This window comes from Callorhinus ursinus, unplaced genomic scaffold, assembly GCF_003265705.2.
Source record: "Callorhinus ursinus isolate GAN/ISIS: 27379988/994484 unplaced genomic scaffold, GSC_fseal_2.0 scaffold3, whole genome shotgun sequence".
Taxonomy (NCBI): Eukaryota; Metazoa; Chordata; class Mammalia; order Carnivora; family Otariidae; genus Callorhinus; species Callorhinus ursinus.
In genome coordinates, this window is record NW_027397065.1 from 92,122,119 (window position 1) to 92,141,982 (window position 19,864).

A 19,864-nucleotide genomic window follows, 5' to 3' on the forward strand; every position below is an offset into this window, starting at 1 on the left:
TTTGGCAAAGATTTGCAAGTGTCATGCTAGGAAGCATCAATCTGCTTAGGAAAGTTCATTGTAGGGAGGCATAGGAGGGCACAGGGGTGTCTGCCTCCACAGGTACATAATTCTAGAGGGAAAACATTTTCTTGGAAATTTGAAGTTCATGGTCACTGTTCTAGCATAAGTTCCCTGCTTCTTGATTATTTAAAAGATGCAATATCATCTTTCATTTTATCTAAGAATAGTAGAGCTATTGTCAGTGTTTTCTTGTGTTCACTACGTTGTTTCTCTTCTATTTCCTGGATTATGGTACACACAGGCAGAGCTCACCAACCAGCAGACTTCACATTAGGCTAAGTTGGTTGTGAACCAGTCATTACAAAGTGCCAGAGTGAGCACAGAGGCACCAAATTCCACACATTTGAGTTCTGGCTCTAATTAACCCCCAATATTACCCTTAATTCTTTTTGGAACAGTGGGTTTGTGGAAGAAATCTACTCAAAGCTGGCCGTGTTCAGTGACATGCTTATCAGAACTCCAAGCAAGGGGAGGGGGGACTCCAAATAAGGGTGTCAAACAGGCAGTTGGTTATATGAGTCTTGTTTTGGAGCAAGGTTTAAACTGGAGGCATGACCGTCTGGGTTATTGGTCTCTAGATGTTATTTAAGTCATGAGACCAAGTGAGATCTTTGAGAGAGGAAGAGTATAGACAAAGAGGTCCAAGAACTGAGCCTTGAGGACTAAAGAGGAACCAGTGAGATTCGACAGCTGAAAATAACAGAAATTTATTCCCTCCCAGTCCTGGAGCAGAAATCTTAGATGAAGTCATCTTCAGGGTTGGTTTCTTCTGTGGCCATGAAGGAGAGTCAGCTCCAGGTCTCTCTCATAGCTTCTGGTCATCTACTGACAATCTGGTATTGCAGATGCACCCAGCCCCCCACCCCCAACCCTCTATCCTCACTCACAAGGCATTTCCCCTGTGTCTCTTCACATTGTCCTTTCTCTGTGTGTGTGTCTCTGTGTCTAAAGGTCCCCTTCTTATGAGGACATCACTCATATTGGATTAGGCCTCACCCCAGTGACTTCATCTTAACTACCTCTGTAAAAACCCTATTTTCAAGTAAGGTCACATTCTGAGGTAGTGGGGGTTAGGACTTCAACATATATTTTGGGGGAAACACAATTCAACCATCACACCTTCTTGGTTCATTTCCTCATACCAGATCTCAGTTCTAGCAACACATACTCTGCAATCCCACCCAGGACTGTGTCTTAGCGGAAGGCTGCTCGTCATGTACATGTCCATCTGCTACCACCACTTGCCTTGTGCACTTTCCAAAAGTCATATTTTTCCAAAATTTGCTTATGCCACTCATATTTCTATAACAAATATATAAGGTAATTAAATACTATGCAACCTGATGAATGTGAAAACCAAGTTAAATGTGAGGGAAATATTTGCTAGCAAGAGAAGTGACTTACAACAACTCCTTTGAAATTAACATCGGATAAAACAGCCATAAAAGATTGGAACAATCTTTTAGGAATCTAGAAAGATTCTTCATTCAAGCTGTTGTACAAAATGTTTTCATGTCCTTGAACCAATGGAAGGAAACCCAACCTCTAAGCTGAAGTCAACATACTATACATATGTATAGAAGAGGGGAGAGAAATCTGCTCAACACCAGTCAGTAAAGTTATTCTCAGAGAAAAAAATCCTGAGCGCCACACTGAAAGATTAGCAGGTTGGTGCCAAACATTTGTTTAAAATGGAATTGAAATGTTTAAGGTGTTTGTTATTATAATTCTGCTCCTTAGCAGTATTCACTTGACTCCAGATACCAGCCCAGATGTCATGGAAAGATGGATATGTGCTACAGGTGGCTGAGGCAGGCTCGAACCTGGGCTGTTCAATTTCAGGTCATGACTGCTGATCCTTCCAGTGGGAAGCAGGTTGACTCACGGACGGAAGCATAACTGGCCCAGGGAAATCTCAGGAGTCACCATCTATGAAACAAAAAGCATGGTTAAACATCACACAGATTTCAATCTTTCTCTAATTGTGCCTCAATTCTCTTTCCAAGCCCCATGTTTGGTTTTCCTATCATGGCTCATATTTCAGTTTCCCATAGAACTTTAGGGGAAACGCCAGTACCTGTTACCCAGGAAGACACAGGCTTACCCATTCATTTACTCATACATGGAGCATGCAGCAGAGAGAATGGGGCATATGCCTGTGCCTGAGATGGTTCCAGACACTTGCAGACTCAATTAATCCCAGAGCAAGTCAGATGGGCCGGGTCCCTCCTCTCCCAGGGTGGTCAGCAAACATTCACAGAGTCCCGCCCGAGTATGTCAGGTATTACAGTACAAGATGAGGGTACTAGTCAAATGACACGCGAACACTGGCCTGCCAGAACTTATAGGCCACCAGAGAACCCGGAATGCAAGCCAATGTCAGTAGACTAGGGAGTAAGGGCAGCCATGGGGTGTGCACGGGACCTGGAGAGGGCCCAGGTGCTGGGCTCCATCCTCAAGAACATTCTCTCACTCAGTTCCCCCAGGCAGCGCAAGGCACAGATATCATCCCCAACTTTCAGGTGAAGGCAGATGGGCGTCAGCAAAGACCCAGCTGAGGAAGCCCCATGCCCGTCCCCATCTTCCCTTCCTTCTCCACAGGTGTGAGCTCCCTAGATGGACATGAACCAAACCAGCGATTCCTCCTTCAGGGACGGGGGGCAGACCGTATTTCTCTGGCTTCTTCTCCTCTGTTTCGGGGCTCAGAAGTCTCAGTGCACTCCTTACACTTGCACACACAGGGAGCACACCCCAACACAACCCCCGACAAATGTTAAAATAGGTCTGCGCTGGCAGGTCAGCTAAATACATGTGCTTTTCTTCCTCCCTCCCAAGGTGACCCCTTGGTCAACCTTTCAGCCCGGGCAGCCAAGCTGCGACCAGCCACCAGACATCGTTCCGTTTCCCCATCTAGAAGTCAGGACTCTCCGAAATGTTACAAGGGACTGCGGCTCTGTGATTGATCCGGCCAATTTCCAGGTGCTCCTGTACTGACAGAGGCACGCTCTGAACCGTGTCAGCTGGCGGGACCTTCCCGTCATGGGCCCCCAAGTGTGTCCTGGGAAAGGCGGCCATCTGGGCAGGAGCCCTTCAGGGGCTCTGGGCGGTGCCAGTCGAGCTGCTGTCAGGGAGCGGGGGAGGCCGGGCATCGCAAGATTAAAACACACCATTTCGTAATAACACTGTCAGGGGAGGTGCAATGGGGGGGAGGGCAGGTTGCTTTTTGGCTAAATACCTTTATTATGTTTTGTGATTGTGAAGGCAAAATATATCTTTAGAAAATGTGGAACATGTCAAATAACAAACCTTCCTGAATTGGCCATTAAGCCCCTCATGAAGGTCCCCCCCCCCACTGCATCTACCACACTGTCCTATTTTCCTTCTCAGCCTCTGAAAAGGTGTATATATTATATGTGTGTGTATTTTTTATCCTATATATAAATAGAACACTTATAAATTTACAAAAACCATATATAAATATGTATTTACATGTAGATAAATACGTGTGTCTGTATGGCTTTTGTACTTTTAGTGTCCTGTTTATACAATTTACTGTCTTGTTTTCTCATGGAAGATCCCAGCATTGGATAGTCTCTCGTCTTTGAACAGCCGCTAAAACACGACCGCAATGGCCAGGACCACGCCGTCATCTGGCGTACCCTCCCTGTCTGGTTTAGCGTCTCCTGCCCTTTTCTAGTATCTCCCTGACGTAGATTATACTGTGATTGCACTTACATAAATACCTGTGCCACTTTCCCGCTCCCTCGGGACTTTTTTCTTTTTCTAGAAGGGAAATCACAAGGTCAAAGCAACTCAACAGAGTGCTCTGGGTGAGCACTGCCCAAGTGCTCTCCAGGGAAGCGGAACCGACCTCTGCGTCCACCACCCACCTGCCCACAAGAGGGCGAGTCTCAGGGCACTGTCACCAGCACTAGCTGCCACCACAAAGCTCAGTGTGTCAGCAGAATGGGCGAACACTGGTCTTTTCATTTTTTTTTTTTAGTTGTATTATTTTGTATGTCTTTGCTCACCATGAGGCTGGACATTTTTCAAATGCATATTGGGTGTTCTGGATTTCTTTTCTTAATTAGACGGTTCCTACCTCTTGCACTTGGTTCTCATGTTTTTCTTACCAATTTCTATAAAAATAATTGGAATTAATGTTCTAGTCTTTGCATAACATTTTTGAAATGGTCTCAAAGAGGGAAAAGATTTGACTCTGTGCTTTCCCCAGGCCTCATACGCTGCATTTTCCAGAGACATTTAAAAGGTCAATGCTACTTCAAAGTCAGACTTCAGTCTGAATGGACCACCACCAGAAGGCAATACAGTTTTAGATATGTTCCACTAGTTCTGAAATGAGCTAAAATTTTGACTTCTTAAAATGTCAAGCTCATAAATTCACCCCTCAGACAAAGCCAGGTGCTGATCACCACTCAACAGATACTCACTTAGCCATGATGATGTTCAGGGCCTTGAGCTATGGTCCCACCAACGTGTCTGTGTTTAGATGCAATGAAGGAATTTCAAAATCTCTCTGTCATCTGTAAATTCTTCTCATCCACTTTTTCCCCTAAATCCAGTAATTCAGGGTTAAAATATAAAAAGCACTTATAATTTTGGTGCAGGTAGAATCAAGAATGATTTTTTCATCTCTGAAGGTTTATTTAAGAGATGCCCAGAATAGACCTTTCTTCCTAAAATAACTACCTCCATCCATACCTTGGAATCAGGGGCTGTGAGACCTGTGCTTCCTTCGAAGGTCCTCTGCTCCCAGGCCCTGACGACGGACAGGCTTGGAAGCCCACAAGATGGGGACCACGAGAACCCAAGGGGCCCTGGGACTCATCTCTAGGTGAGCCCATTGGAGACGGTGGGCGTTCATTTCTGGCTACGGGATGGAATTTAAGCATCCCGGGTCGTGAGCACCCAGCATGAGGCAGGTGGGGGCTGACCCCTCCCTTCTCCTTCCAGGAGCACATCCAGCCTGCTGACATGCCCAGGACCTGCTGTGAACACACGCTCACTGGCCGCTTCCCTCAGCCCCAGATAAACCAGTCACTTGAGGACTCCATTTCCTCACCCATAGGGTGAGCGCATCAATAGGAGCATGTTATTAATTACGAAGGATTGGGTGATCCGTGTAGGATATCCGTCTCGTCTCTTTCCCCAGGACCACGCGGTGCTCGCTGCCCACCAGCCAGTGAATGACAATGCAGATCTGCTAAGGGACAAATTGCTGCCGACAATAAGAGCCAGAAAATGAACCAGGTCTAAATTTAGTTCCTGTTTTGGGGCACCTGGGTGACTCGGTTGGTTAAGCGACTGCCTTCGGCTCAGGTCATGATCTCAGGGTCCTGGGATCGAGCCCCACCTCGGGCTCCCTGCTCAGCGGGAAGCCTGCTTCCCCCTCTCCCGCTCCCCCTGCTTGTGTTCCCTCGCTCGATGTATCTCTCTGTCAAATAAATACATAAAATCTTAAAAATAAACAAATAAATAAATAAAAATAAATTTAGGTCCTGCTTTGTCAGAACACCACAGCACCAGCTATAACCTGCTAGGCATGAGCTGGGGGGAGGCGTGCCTTCGAAAGGTTCAAGCACCCCCCTCAGGAGGGCAGGCTTTCGGGGCCAGGCGGAGGAGGGGGCACTGACAGCTGCGAGGTGCCCCCCAAACAGGAGGCATTGCTAACACTGACAAAGATGGGGGTAACCCAGGACGACGGTGGGCTGCCTGGTGTGGCGGAAACAAACCTGTCACTCCAGCGGCACAGCTGCCTAGAGGACCCCAGGGAGGCTGTAACCCCTTCCCCCTTATTGCTGGGAAGTGACTTTGTGATTTGACACATTAAAAACAGGTTCAAGCGAGGCTCCTCTCCAGTGAGTTGGAACCTCTGAAGTGACAGGCCCGCCTTCCCTCCTGCACATGCTGGCTCAGACAGGAGCCTTCCAGAAGGAAGAGATGGGGAGGGGCAGGTGGGGGGCTTTCCTGGAATGCTGTGCTCTCAATGCTCCCTATCCTACCAGGAGAGACTGGGGCAGTTGTTTAACTGAATCCTCAAATAATTACTTACACGAATAACGAGGAGCTTCTGATTCTGGATCCTTGGTCAGTGGTGCGGGTCCTACAGGGTATTCCTGGGGTGCAGGCACTGCCCAGAGCTACAGAGCCCTGTCCAGACCAGCCATCAGCCCATGATCAATCCTTCCCAACCCCAGCCTGGCCCTCCCCAGCCTTGGTGCCTGCCCAGCCCTGCACCTGCCTAAACCTAGCCTCACCCAGCCCCGCACCTGCCCAGCCTAGCCCTGCCCAGTCCCAGCCTCACCCGGCCCCGCACCTGCCCAGCCTAGCCCTACCCAGCCCCTCCCCTCCCCAGCCTGGTCCTCCTCGGCCCCAGCCCCACCCAGCCCCGCACCTGCTCAGTGCTCATCTGCCCAGCCTGGCTCGGCTCAGCCCGCACCTGCCCAGCCTGCACCTGCCCAGCCCCACACCTGCCCGACCTGGCCCTCCTCAGCCCCAGCCCCACCCAGCCCCACGCCTGCCCAGCGCGCATCTGCCCAGCCTGGCCCCGCTCAGCCCCGCAGGCGAGGAGAGTGGCGCCCGCTGAGGCCGCGGAGTCCGCGGGCGGCCAGCAGAGGGCGCGCCTCCCCGGGCCGCGCCTGGACTCTACCGCCCGCCCCGACCCCGTCCCCGGGGCCCAGACCCTGACCCCAAGCCGGGACGCGGACCCGGACCCGAACCCAGCCGGAGTGAAAGGGAGAGTGGCCGCCCGGCCGGGAGTCCGACGGTCCGACGGTCCGGGGTTCCGGGCCGGGAGGGCGGGAGAGGCGCGCTGCGCGAGCCAAAGGCGTTTGTGCCACCTGTTGGCGCCGCGCCCGCACTGCACGCGCCGGGAGAGGCGCGCGGGGCTGCTCGGTGCTGCCCGGGGAGGGCGATGCCCGGGGCGGGGGCCCGGCTCAAGCCTGCCCGCAGGGGTGAGGACTCAAGGGGTGGGGGCCGGCCCGCCCTGCCTGAAGGAGGGGGACGCATGGGGCAGGGTCCAGGTCTGCTCCTGCCCTGGGAGGGGGACCACGCTGCATGCCCCTTATTTTTAATACTGCAGTATTTCTAAATTTAATTTTTTTATAATTTAATATTTCGATTAAATTAGCTGGCATTTTCCTCAAGTTCAAGTTTTGACCAGCATTCATTATTTTTCATGGGGAAGAAGTAACTTATAAATAATAACACGTGTCTCATTTTTTCCTATGCACATTTAGTTTTACTCTTTATAATGAATGCATCTTTTAAAAAACGTGTAAGCTACAAGATATTTGTGTAAGCTACGTGGGTTGGTCATAGATGTAAAGAACTACTTGGAATTCAGATTTGCAAACAATGCTTTTTATAACTAATTTTGCCAGATGTCACCCTTTCTTCAGACATTTGGTTTGTCTCCAATCAGACACTTGTTTGAAGGTACAAGGAATTTGGTCTTAACTGTGTGTCCTTGTCTTAACCCTGCCTCCTAAATACCAAGGAGGGTGACAGGGAGGCACGGTTCTGCTCACAAGTTAGTGCACACATTCTACTTAAAAGGAGGGCTGGGACCTGCCCAAAACATGGAACAACATGGGTCCCCACCTCAACTCCCTGCATGTGTGATGGATGCAATTTTGGGGTTTTCTAGCATTCATTTCTTCAGGGGGGTGGGGGGAAATATATATATATGCGCTTTATCATGAAATGTGTGCGCCACAAAACATGAAAGAAGGCTTAATTACAGCTGTTGACATCCTATTAATAGAAACAGAAGATAAATGTTTTAAATGTACAAATACAAAATGCCGCAGCACACCTTTCATTGCGAAGGCAAATGGCCACTCCTCACTTACCCTTGCCCTCAGTGTGACACATAGCCTTCCCTTCCTGTCCCTAAGTAAAGCAGGGCTTGTATTACTGGGTCATACCTCTCCCCATGGTCACCAAATGTTTTCCAGTAGTTCATGTTTATTGGCATATTTTTTGTTTATACAACTTTGTATGCAGGAGCTAAATACATCTAGCTCTTTAATGTGAAAACACACCTCATTTATAACTCACAGAAATGAATCAGGAGACACCTTGGCTGTATAACCGAGAGGAGTGCAGAAAAACAGGAGGAATTCTACTGTTTTCAGTATACATATACATAATATATCATATAATACTAATCATATTAATATATAATTTCATGTATAATTTTATTATTTATAATTACATATAATTTTATATATACTATCTATAGTTATATAAGTAAAAAAACCTAGGGATTATATATATTTCAGATTATATGTATAATAAGCAGGGCTGTTAAGAGAATACATATATTCCATATTATATATAAATAAGAACATAATATATCCTATATATTATATATATCCTAATATTATGGATACAAAATTAGGGTGTGAAAAGGATAGCTTAAGTTCAGGGCTAGAATGAGATAGGATAGGAAAAAGGGAACATTATTTCTTACTAGCAGAGCCTCCATATGTGGCTCGAATTCAGTGATTTAACTGAATCCTACAGATAACATCAGGTTTTAAGTGTCAACAGCAATTAATGAATACCATGGCATTCTTAATAGCATATCCCCACCCCCCAAATAAGTAAAGAGGAGAAGCACTGTCTAGCCCTCCTAAAAGAGCAACGGGTCAGAATCTGGTGATGGAAGTCTCTATGCAACAGCCCAGCAGTAGATGATATTGTTACTGCACCTCTCGTAGGACAGTGCAGGGCGAATAGACAAAAATTTCCATCTATAGCCTAAGGTATCTAATATTAGGAATAAAGGATATTCTACAGATAGATAGAAATCTTAGTAAAAGCAGATATGCAAAGATAACATTCATATGCCAAGAAAAAGGAGTCATTGCAACGAGAGAAGTAATCAAAATACCGTGTTTTTAAGAGATTATTAATTGAGATGAAACAATGGGAGTTCACAGTGAAATTGTTGAAAACCCTGGGGCCCTCACTGCAGCTCCATGGCACTGTATCCATTAAGTAGAGATAGAAATGTGAACAGAGTAGAATGCGGGTCCGTTCTGGACTCTGGGCGTGTGCGTAGGCATAGGCAGGTAGGAAGCAGGATGAACATGCAAAGTGGATTCTGTGGGCACCACGACTTAGTGTCTCTGTACCCACAGGAAAGATGAGTTAAGATTTTAAGTTACCCAAAGGCGAATAGGGAAACCAAACACAAATAGTGTGAAGAAAGAGCACTGTTCTTTAGAGAATGCTCCCCAAATTAAACAGTGTAAAGAGATGTAATATTATGCCGCCGCTTTTTAGGTATACGTTCAGCCAGTGTCTATTGAAGGTTTCAGGCGCAGTGCTAGGCACCGGAAGGACAGAGATGGCTAAGACGTGGGTCAGTGATCACTCAAAACAGGAAGTGACTACAGAGACAGGAGTCAAGTATAGTGGGAGCAGAAGGAACATTTCCAGATCTTTTTCTACAGATGTCCAAGTATATCCACCCATTCTTCAACAAACGCTTCTTACATGTGGAACACTTGCTGAGCACCCTGCTGGGAGCTGAGACGACAAATGTTAGGGGAAAGTAAAGGTTGTGGTCTTCAAGGAGGTAGTCTGGTGAGGACGCTTATGGTGTCATCAATCACACAAATGCATTTAAAATTACACTTATGCTCTTTGGTGGCTCGGGAGTGTGTGCAGCACTGGGCACATCATGGCAGACTCCACCTGCCCAGGGAGGTCACAGAAAACTTCCCTAGGAAGGGACAGCTGAGCTGAGCTATGATGGATGGATTAAAGATGGCCACAAACTCTATCAAGGGCTTTGGTCTAATTCTTCTCCCCTGGATTTGGGGCTAGCCCCAGGCTCTCACCACAGCAAAAAGTACCTGCAGAGGTAACGACCACATGACTCCCAAGTCCAAGTGAGGAAAGGCTGCAGCTGCTGCCTGTCTCTAGATTCACACACTCCCAGGTGCTTCTGCTCAGGATGCTCCCTCTTGGACTCAGCCACCATGCTGAGAGCAGCCAAGTACGTGGAGCAGTCATCACTGAGGGCATTCCAGCCCCAGACAAGCTTGGCTCCCAGATAGCAGCCAGCTTCACCTTCCAGCCTTGAGCCACCATGGAGACCCAGCCCAACTGAGCTTTCAGATGCCTGCAGCCCAGGATGCACCAGCCCACAGCACATGAGCAGCCCAGAGTGAGAAGCATCAAGCCAAGCCCTTCCAGAACTCCTGCCCCACAGACGTTGTGGCCATGCTAATTGGTTGTTGCTCTAAATGCTGGCCAGAACAAGACCTGCCACGTGGCATTGGTTTTGAGACCACGCACTGATAGCAGTTTGAATGGCCTTGCTGGAGCTGCTGGAACACCTCAACGAGGTGAGGAAGGTGGGACTGGAAGCCAGAGTAAAGGAACCCCCCAGTACGTGGTGGCACAGACTCGGGTGGCACCATGCCTGTGATAACACAGGATGTAGAAGATGTACCTGACAATCACTATGATCTCGCTAAGGAACTCTCTAGGGGGATTCTTGGAAGTACCTTGCACCTTCATGGCTGCTTGTGAAAAGATGAGGTGGGGGAGAAATGGCATGAAGACAATGTGCTTAGGTTTTTAGCAGAGTGAGCATGAACTGTAAGGGTCCAGGACAGACTCTGCAGCCAGCAAAGGGTTCACTGTGAAGAGCTGGCCTCAGGGCAAAGATGAATTTGAGGGCACTGCCAGGAAAACATCACCTCGTGGAATTCAGGGCATAGCTGAGGGACCCTTCAAAGGGCCTTCTCAAGGTAAAAAGATCATGCACCCCCTCCACTGAACAAAAAGACCTCCATTAAATAAAAATAGCCCTAGGGACAATAGTGCTTCAAAGGCAGGACATTGCTCTCTGCAGCCTCACAGGTGGCCAAGGCAGAGAAGGGTTTATCTCGAACAGATCTGTGAATGTGCTTTGGCCTAACGGAATGGATTATAAACTGATGCTTAAAACTCCATGGGGTTTTTCAACAACTTAACACAGTTGACTGACAGGAGCCATGGAGGCTCCTTCCCAGGGGCAGGGCTGGGAACTCACTGCAGAGGTGATGATATGTGCCTGGCAGGATTCAGAAACACTGTCTCCAGTGGCCCCCAATGCCTCCTTCTCCTTTTTCGAAGCAGGAGGGTTTATCAGAGCATTCCTCACTCAGTGTCGCCACTATGTGCCGGGGCTGTGACAGATCTGTTTAGATTAGAGGCCTTTGACCAAGAGAAAGTGCACTTGAAACATGGGCTTTGAATGGGGGTCTTGTGGAGAAAGGAGAAGCCAATTACAAAACAAATTTTCATGGAGGGGTAGAAAAAAGAGGGAGAGTCTTGAAAATGAAGTTATAAATACACTAAGAAGAAATGCCATTAAAACACAGTCAACAAATGGGAGAATTCACTCCTGAGGAAATAGAAATAATAAAACAACCTAAAGAGAATTTTAAAATTAGTATGTTTAACATAAAAAAAAAAAAGACCAAACAGGAAAATTATGGAGCTAAAAGGCCAACATAGATCAAGGACATCTGCATGTTAAGAACTAATTTAAAATGCTAAAAGTGAAAAAACTTGTACTTCATTGGAGAAGTAAATGTGAAATAAGAAAATGGAAAGAGTGCATGCATATCTTTTAGAAATTTTCTGTGAAAGAGAGGGAGATGGGATAGGAGAATCGGTGTGGGTCCTAGGAGCATCCCTCAACACCACCACTGTGGGAATTACCTGAGCATAATCGGAAAGCTACCGTGGAGAGTGACAGGCTGTGTAGTCAAGAGCCAAAGGGGATAATCCACAGGGCAAGGCTCCCCTATAAGAGAGACTAGGATCTGCTACCAGGTGGGGAGGATACTTCTGTGGGGAAAGGTACAGGATGCTATCTCTGGTAGCCTCTGTTATCTCCGACGTTGGGAAATGAGGCCAGTGCTGGGTGCTGTGGGGAGGAGGCTCTGAGCATGGGAGAGTTGAAAATAGCAGAGTCAAGGGTGGGGGGCAAGCAGTCATGAACACAGAGGGGAACACTGGGCAAAATGGAGGCTTATTTGAGGCCAGGGTTCCTGAATGTGGAAGGGAGCCCAGCCATCTTGCTGTGGGACTCTTCATGAGCACCGGCTTCTAGAGGGCCTGCGGGCCTGTTGCAACTTAGCTTAAAGGAGCAGGCCCTGGCTGAACGCCCACTGAGTGTCTCCAATACCACTATTAAAACTGCACCGTGGAAAGACACTAGGGTGAGCCCTCAGCACTGGGAGAACACCTGCAGGTACAGGGCTTTTCATTTTGACCACTTTTCAAAATGTATTCATTTCTAAGGTTATTCTAATTTTACTAGTCTCAACTCATTCTATTGACAATAGAATTCAGCATTTCTTATATCCCATACTATCTCCTGAATCCATTCTTTTTTCAAACCACCTTAAAATCTGATTTTTCCTAGTATGCACCGTGACTTTGGGAACCTCCCTCTGGAAATGCTGATCCTAGTGGACTGTAGAAGGACAGTGCTAAGTGGTCTGTGACAGAAGAAAATTCCAATTCCATATGAAAAAAAAAAAAAGTAGTAGGGTCTGGCCAGTCCCAGGGTTTGTCAGGTGCTGCGATTAACATAAACAGCACCTGGGAACATGACACATGAGTGGGAATGTTGCTGACCCTGGAACATGGAATCTAGGCTGGATAAGAAGGAAATAGAGAACAGGCTGGGGAAGGGTCAGGTCCACTACCATCAAGAGTCATCTTCAAGTCATGAGAAAATAACTCTCGGACGTACAATTTGGGGAGGCTAGGACATGTGGATGCTAACCTGGTCCAGCATGGAGGACAGTGCAGTGGAGGGTAACCCTGAGCCAGACGCCAATGATGGTCACCTGAGGGAAAGATGTGGGAGTGGGAGCCCCAAGGAATGGTTTGCTCTTGGGGCATGTGAGTGAAGACCCAGAGCCTGAAAGGAACAGGAGCAGGTCATCCTACAACCAAGGGGGAGCAGAGCATGATGTGCCCAAGGCATGGCTTGACTACAACCAGTGTGGCTCATACTCGAGGTGGACTGGGGCAGAATCTGTGCAAACACTCCACTTCCCCTCTGCAAAGTGAGGTTGATGATTTGGGACTCCAGGGAGGATTTAATGATACGCTGTCTCACACAATGCGTTTACATGTCGGGTACAGTGAAGCTCACATCGTGTGCCACTGTGGTTCAGTCTTAAAAGAACAAGAGGGCCCTACTGTGTGCCACACACTGGACTGGAACTTGGGAACAAGAAACCAAGAAACCAATTGAGTCATGAGTGTATGAGGGAGGCGCAATAGCAGGTTTACAGGGGGACAACCCCCTGCATCAAACTGGAAGGCCTCAGGCTTGGCTGGAAGAAAGGGCATGTGCAGAGGCTGATGGGCACATGCGGCCCAGCCATCATGTGGGAGAGAAACAGTTTAAACATAGTTAAAAGTCATTTCCAATGACTTGTCATGAGCCAGGTGGGAGAGAGAATAAGGAAAAGCTACATTACAGTCCTGTGTAAGGGTGTGACTTCTTCCCAGCCCTTCCAAGGGCGTGAAGATCTTCCATGACCTCCAGAAACTTCATTACTCCTTTTCCTTTCCCTTCCCAGAGGTAAGAAAGTGTGCCAGGGATTCTCTATCGAGACCTTAACAGACGACAATTCTCGGCAGTTGGCAGATGGGAAAAGAAAGAGGCTGTGTCTTAGCAATAGGACAAACACTTCTGGCTATTTTTTTATTAATATTTTAATCTCTGATTCAAGAATCCTTTAGGAATTAGCTTATGTCATTACACAACTTCTAAATAGTATTTTTGGAAAATCCTCGTGACAGATAAAACCCAAGATTTTGGCTAAAGGGCAGTATAATACTTTTTTTTTCTTTTTGAGCAAGCAGTAAGAACCCTATTAGATGTTCACTGGTGCCGGGTAACTTATTAATACATGTCATAGCTCAATCATTTACTATTACCTGGATGAACATCAAGGGTGAAGTACCACCTAAAACGAGTTTGCTAAGAGTCATTTCTAGAAATCAATATTTTCATTTGTTTTGTTTCCACATGTGAAAGAGTGTGTCGAACCAAAAAGGTAAAGGCAGGTAGGAGACAGGACTCCTCCGAGTTGTCGTCGTGTTTGCGCGCAGTCCCGGCTCCTTGAGAAAGTTGTAAAATCATCAGCGAACATGACCGATGCCCAAGAACGTGGGTCCGTGTGAGAATGAAGCCAGAACCTAGGGCTTAAAAAGCATGGTGGCTGCCCGACACCTGCCTTTTCTGGAAAAGGAGGATGAGCTGCAGAGAGGTGAGGGGGCTCCCCTGGGGCCGCCCAGGAGCCATCTGCCCACCAAGCCTCTGTCCTGACGCCGTGACTCGAGGTCACCACACGTTACACTACACTGTCACCACAGTCCGGTCTACCCCAGGCTGTGAGATGAGAGCTAAGTGTCCCTGTCCCCTCAAGGCCTTGGGCAGGGAGATGGCAAGAGACCCGTGTCACAGGTGCAGAGGCCCGGGGGTTTGGTCCACGGCACACGGGACAGACACGGGAACCCAGACTGAGTGCGCATGCGCAGTCTCAGTGCCGCCCTACCCAGACATCTTATTTAACAACAATTCTCTAAACACCTATCTATGAACTTTTCCTAAAACTTCCTGTAAGCTTTTCACTTGTTGATGAAACTATTTCATCCTTCATGACATGAGCTAAGACATGTTCACAAAACGTGCTCTGGAATGTTGGATTCTAGAATAACAAAAACGTTATATAAAAACTAAGGAGTGGAGATGGGTGGGGGATGGGGTCACTGGGGGATGAGCATGAAGGAGGGCACGTGATGTGATGAGCACTGGGTGTTGTATGCAACTGATGAATCACTGACCTCTACCTCCGAAAACAATAATACACTATATGTTAAGTAATTAAATTAAAAAAAAAAAACTAAGGCAATCTGAATCACATACAGGCTATAGTTATTAATAATGTGTCAGTGTTAACTTACTAAGTGTAATAGAAGTAACATTCTAATAGAAATATTAATAGTAGGGGAAAGAATGCAAGATATGTGGGGGTTCTCTGTACCAACTTCATAATTTTCCTGTAAATCCAAACCATTTTAAAAAGTAAAGTTTAGGGGCGTCTGGGTGGCTCAGTCGTTAAGCGCCTGCCTTCAGCTCTGGTCATGATCCCAGAGTCCTGGGATCGAGCCCCGCGACGGGCTCCCCGTTCCACGGGAAGCCTGCTTCTGCCTCTCCCACTCCCCCTGCTTGTGTTTCTGCTGTCACTGTCTCTCTCTGTCAAATAAATAAAATCTTAAAAAAAAAAAAGCAAAGTTTATTTTTAAAAACAGCACTAACCATGTTGTTACAAACATAGACAGCAGATGGGGACAGCCTCTCATGAGGGCAACAGGACAACACCTATCAGAATCCCCGATTTTACTGTCTTTCTACCTAGAAACTCCCCACTTTGGGTATCTAATCTAAAATATGTTCAAAAGTCCTGAAAACTATCATGGACAAAAGTATCATTGAAACAGAACAAATAGTAGCTAAACAAAAAAAAGGCAAACAGTAGGAGATTGTGATAGATTCTTACGAGAGAATACAGTTTTGGAAGTCAAGTTTTGGACAAATCTGAGTGACAGAAGAAAATGTTGTTGCCACCTCATTATAATGCCTTATGGAAATGCATTAATGTATTAGCAGGAATTACCTCTGGGGGTGACATTAGCACTGATTTTAAGTTTCATGACTGTTCATTTATAATTTCAGAATTTTTTAGATTGACAAGATGTTTCTGAAATAAGGAAAACATAAAAATATAGTAAAAGGATTACGTTGAAATGAAAACATTAGTAACCTGTTTTTCTATTTCTAAATCTTCAAGAATGACTATAAAATAGTTGATTTTCCACATTTTGAATTCAGATGTAAAATCAACAAGGGGAATCATACTTCTACAAAGCTTCTGTTTTAAAATAGCTTTTTCTTACAACTTTGTGTGTCAGTGGAGAGAAGGCAGGGCCTGCTGTGTAATCTGACCTGGAAGACCCTCCTCAGCAATCCAAGGATGTCAGATTGTACCCTAATGAAATAAACAATTGATTCAGCTCTTCCCACTCTGCACCTGTAGGTCTGATGAATGCATTTGTACATAACTTTGAGCGTGACAATGAATTCTGCATCAGGCATATGGATGATTAAATGACAGAAGTGTATTACCTGTAGGCAAATGCAGCCATCACAGGACACACGGCAGCAGCTCTTCCAGCTGGGAATTGTCTCGGCAACGCTGGGGTCATCCTGTTTTGAAATAATGCTGTGGGATTCTTAGAACATGTCTTAAGAATGTTGGAGATGGTTGATAAGAACTTCTGCTTGACGTCTTGTTTCCAGGGCAACACTTCTCATAATGCCACATTCTCCAAGAAATAATAGTGATACCTGAGGAATTCTGAACTGTGCATATTCCAGGTCTTGGTGCTGTAAGACATGACATCACATTTCCAGAACTGGTCTTGGATAAAACTGGACTTCCTAAAGAAATAACATCAAGAATTCATAAGGTGGTTCAGAATAAACAATAATGCATCAATATTTCTCCCCAACCCTCTGCTGGGGTGGTGATATCAATGAAGAAATACTAACACATATTTTTAATCTTGAGTTTTATCCTCAATGGGTGGGACATCTGGCATAATGGAGTAAGATACTAGATAAATCTCCCCCAAAAGCAATGACAAAACTGGACAATATTGTCAAAAATTTCTTTAGGACTCTAGTAATTAAATAAAAGCATATCAAAAATGAGAAGCATGTATTCAAGAAACACTGCTATACCTCAGGTGAGAACACTGGGGTGTATGGTGTCTTTATAGGGCTTCTCCAACCCCACATACCACCAACTCCCACAGTGTGGTGGTTCATTGTTCTCCCTGGGCTGGGTGGGCAGTGGAGACCAGCATCTTGGCTGTTGGCGGACCTGACTTCATTTGGAGTGGTGTGTGGTGCTGAATAGAATAGCCATCTCTGCAACAAAACCAACCAACCAAACAACAACCAAAAAAAAAAAAAAAGACAAAACATTACAGCAAGTCCTATAAACTGCCCAACGTTTAAATGCACAACCCAACCTATACACAGATTCACTGGCTAAGGATGGAAATGTTATTAGTTCAAAGGATTTTGAGCCAACCTCTCAGCAATCCTCGTCTGACTGCTAAGCTACAGCAGCCAGAAGCGACCCCTATGAAACCAGGCTCATATATAAAAACAAGAGCTTCTAAAAACTGAACACAGATATAAGAAGTAACAAACTTCAGGGGTGACGGAATTTGCAGAATTAGTCTAAGTCACTGAACAAACAAGTAACAAAACCAGTAACAACAAACACCAGGAAGAGGGGAAATCATAACCCAGAATTGCTACAATAGAGCACCTAAAATAACAAGTTTTTAACACCCATTACTTCACCCATTACAAGACATGCAAGAAAATGGAAACATGTGATCCATACATGGGGAGGGAGGCTCTCTGAGAGGACCCAGATGTTGAAACTAGAAGACAAAGATCTCGAAGCAGCTATGATAAATATGTTCAAAGAATTGAGGAAATCATTCAAAGAATTAAAAACAAATATAGTGATGAGTCATCAACAAAGAGATAGATGAGTCATCAACAAAGAGATAGAGATTCTTAAAAAGACAAATTAGAATATTCTGGAGTTGAAGAGCACGATAACCAAAATGAAAAATTCACTCAACAGAGTATTTGTACTGGTCAAATAAAAAATCAGCAAACTTTAAAATACATCAAAAGAAAATAAGCAGTTTGAAAAAGCAAAAGTGTAAAAGAGCAAAGAAAATAAAGATTCTGAGACCAATATGACACCATCAAATATATCAATATACATTTAATAGGACTCACAGAAGGGTTAGAAAGTAGCAGAAAACATTGAAGAAATATTGAAATATTATTGAAAAAATAAAAACCGAAAACTTCCCAAATTTGATGAAAAATCTGCATGCCCAAGAAAAGCTCAACAGATTATAAATAAGATAAACACAAAGAGATCCACACCTAGACACATCATAGGCAAATTGTTAATAGCCAAAACTAAAGAGAAAATCTTGAAAGGAGCAAGAGAAAAGCAACTTGCTACATACAAGAAAACTTTAATGAGATTAACAGTTGACTTCCCTTAAGAAAGAATGCATGCAAAAAGCTATTGAGATAACATTAAAAGAACTAAAAGAAAAAAAAAAAAAGCCTGTCAACCAAGAATTCTATAATAAGCAAAAATATGCTTCAAGGACTTAAAAAAGTCTTTCTTAGGTAAACTAATATTGAGAATATTTGATGCTAGTACACCTGTTTTACAAGAAATAACTGAAGGAAATCCTTCATGCTGCAAGGCAATGACACCAGATGATAATATGAAGAAATAAAGAATGACATTAAAGTTCTTATGTACATAAATGTAAAGTCAATATAAATATATTTTTGATTGGGGCACCTGGGTGACTCAGTCAGTTAAGCATCTACCTTCGGCTCAGGTCATGATCCCAGGGTCCTGGGATTGAGTCCCATGGCAGGCTTCCTGCTCAGCGGGGAGTCTGCTTCTCCCTCTGCCTCTGCCCCTGGCTTGTGCTCTCTTTCTTGCTCACTCTCTCTCTCTCAAATAAATAAATAAAATATTTTTTAAATATATATGTATTTTTTCAATTGTTTCTAAAGCTATTTAAAATACAATGACTCTAGGTAATAACTAGAAAACTGTGTTGGTGGCCTTATAATATACATAAATGTAATATGTAGGACAATCAGAATACAAAGGAGGAAGACAATGAAGCTATACCGGAGCAAACTGTCCATATTTTGCCAAAATTAAGCTACTGTTAACATAAAGCAGATTGTGATAAGTAAATATGTATACTGCAATCCCTCAAGCAGTGTTTCCCTAAGAAAGTGGCATTAAAAGGGAATAAAAATAGCACATTAGAAAACTACTATTTAACACAAAATAAAACATTAAAGGAAGAGGAGAGGAACAAAAAGACATGAACATAAAGAAAACAATTAGCAAAGTGGAGGAAATAAATCCAACCGTGTTAACAAATTCATTAAATATGAATGGATTAAACACTCCAGTCGGAAACCAGAGATTGGCTGGGTTAAAAGCAAAATGACAAGAAAAATAAGATCCAATGTCATTCTTTGTAAGAAGTACACTTTAGATACAAAGACACAGAAAAATATTTAAAAGTAGATGATTTAAAAATATACCATGAAAATAGGAACCATACAAGAACTAGAGGAGCCAAACCAACACCAGATTAAATAAACCTTAAGACAAAACACATTAATAAGGGAAAAGAAGGATTTTTATGACAATAAAAAGTCAACTTATCAAAAAGATATAACAATTATAGACGTATACACACCTAACAATAGAGTCCCAAAATACATGAAGCAAAACTAACAAGATTGAAAAGACAAATAGGCAACTCTGTAATAGTAGTCAGGCACATTAACATCCCACTCTGGATAACTGATAGAAAACTAGATAGTAAATCAACAAAGATACAGAAGACTTGAACATTATCAACCAACTTCACCCAACTAACATCTAGCAAACACTTTCTGCTTCGCAATGGCAGAATATATCATCTTTTCAAGTGCACATAGAATAGTCTTTTATATAGGTCATATACTAAGTAAAAAAAAAAAAAAACACAATCAGTTTGAAAGGATTAAAATCAGAGTATATTCTCTGAC

At 44.7% G+C, this 19,864-nt stretch overlaps 1 long non-coding RNA gene across 2 annotated transcripts; it reads right to left on the reverse strand.

Annotated features, from left to right (window-relative positions):
• Positions 1-1,768: 1,768 nt before the first annotated feature.
• LOC141371547 (uncharacterized) lies at positions 1,769-16,406 on the reverse strand. 2 transcript variants are annotated; one of them, XR_012376591.1, is made up of 2 exons: positions 16,310-16,406; positions 1,769-1,992 (listed from the first exon to the last, which is right to left on the reverse strand). It is a non-coding gene; the product is annotated as an uncharacterized lncRNA (long non-coding RNA). The 2 variants fall into 2 exon arrangements; XR_012376592.1 differs by lacking the exon at positions 16,310-16,406 and adding an exon at positions 6,137-6,383.
• Positions 16,407-19,864: the final 3,458 nt, after the last annotated feature.